The sequence below is a fragment of the Nicotiana sylvestris genome, chromosome 2 (assembly GCF_000393655.2).
Source record: "Nicotiana sylvestris chromosome 2, ASM39365v2, whole genome shotgun sequence".
Classification (NCBI taxonomy): domain Eukaryota; kingdom Viridiplantae; phylum Streptophyta; class Magnoliopsida; order Solanales; family Solanaceae; genus Nicotiana; species Nicotiana sylvestris.
In genome coordinates, this window is record NC_091058.1 from 14,083,525 (window position 1) to 14,085,338 (window position 1,814).

The following is a 1,814-nucleotide window of genomic DNA, read 5'->3' on the forward strand; positions in this document are numbered from 1 at the left end:
CAAGCTTTTAGAACCAGGTAAATTCCATAAGTTTTTAATTGACAACGCCGATCTGTTTGCTTTCTCCCACGCAAATATGCCAGGTATCCCGAAAGACGTCACTATGCACAAGTTGAACATCGACCCACTCAACCCTCCAGTACGACAAATAAGAAGAAAATTCAATGCCTCAATCAACAAAGCCATCAGTGATGAGGTGGATAATCTACTTGCTAACGGCTCCATCCAAGAGTCAAAATACCCCCAATGGGCGCCAACGTAGTCAGGGTGAAAAAGAAAAGCAGAAAGTGGCGGATGTGCGTGGATTTCACTGACTTAAAAAAGGCATGCCCGAAAGACTTCTTTCTGTTACCTTACATCGATCAACTCATTGACACAACGGCAGGGTACGAATTGTTGAGCTTCTTGGATGCCTACTTAGGTTACAACCAAATCCTCATGGAGGAGGAGGGCCAGGAAAAGACTACTTTCATCACCCATTAGGGGACGTACTGTTACAGAGTCATGCCATTTGGGTTGAAGAACGTAGGGGCGACTTATCAAAGACTGGTCACCAAGATGTTCAAAGACCAACTCGGTAAAACAATGGAAGTTTACATAGACGATATGTTGGTCAAATCAAAAAGGAAGGAAGACCACGTCAACCACCTTAAGGAAGTATTCGGTATACTAAGGCAATACAGTATGAAGCTGAACCCTGAAAAGTGTGCCTTCGATGTTACCTCGGGCAAGTTCCTTGGCTTTCTGGTATCACAAAGAGGCATCAAGGTCAACCCCAACCAGATCAAAGCCATCGAGGGAATACCTAAAGTATTGACCAGCAAGAAACAGGTAACCCGTATAGCTGCCCTGTCGAGGTTCATCTCACGATCCTCTGACAGATGCCACAAATTCTTCAACGTGCTTAAAAAGAACAATAGTCTCTAGTGGAATTCAGAATGCATCGAGGCCTTAGGAGAACTAAAGGCATACTTGTCCTCGCCCCCGCTACTCGCCAAAGCAGAACCCGGCGAGCGCCTTCTGATATACTTGGCCGTATCAGAGGTCGAAGCAAGTGCAGTGCTAGTCTGTAAAAACAAACGTGCGCAATCTCCAATCTATTATATTAGCAAAACCCTGGTCGATGCCGAAATAAGGTACCCCACCTTGAAAAATTAGCCCTGGCAATGGTCATAGCTTCACAAAAGCTTAGAACCTATTTTCAATGCCACTCCATATCGGTGGTGATGACATTCCCCCTAAGGAGCATCCTACATAAAATTGAACTGTCGAGGAGATTGGCCAAATGGTCCATATAATTGAGTGAGCACGATATAACATATCAGCTGCAAACTGCGATAAAATCGCAGGTGCTCGCCGACTTCGTCGCCGATTTTAGTGCCAAAATAATGCCCGAGGTCGAGTAGGAAACTTCTCGTACTTCTCCCAGATTACTCGACCTATGGGTCCTATACATCGACGGCGCTTCCAACGTGTTAGGATCTGGACTGGGACTCGTACTGGAGGTCCTAACAGGCGAAGTAATTTGCATATCCATATGGTGCCCCAATATGACTAACAATGAGGCCGAGTACGAGGCAGTAATTGCAGGACTAAGCTAGCTCTGAAATACATAGCACGACGAGTCGTCCTCAGATGCGACTCACAACTCATTATCAATCAAGTCACAAGGACTTTCCAAATCAAACAGCAGAGGCTACAAGAGTACCAAGCAGAAATTCATAATCTACTACCAGAATTCGACGAATGACCAGATACCTCGAGCACAAAACATCGAGGCAGATGGCCTCGCCAAGTTATTAGTAGCCACTAAG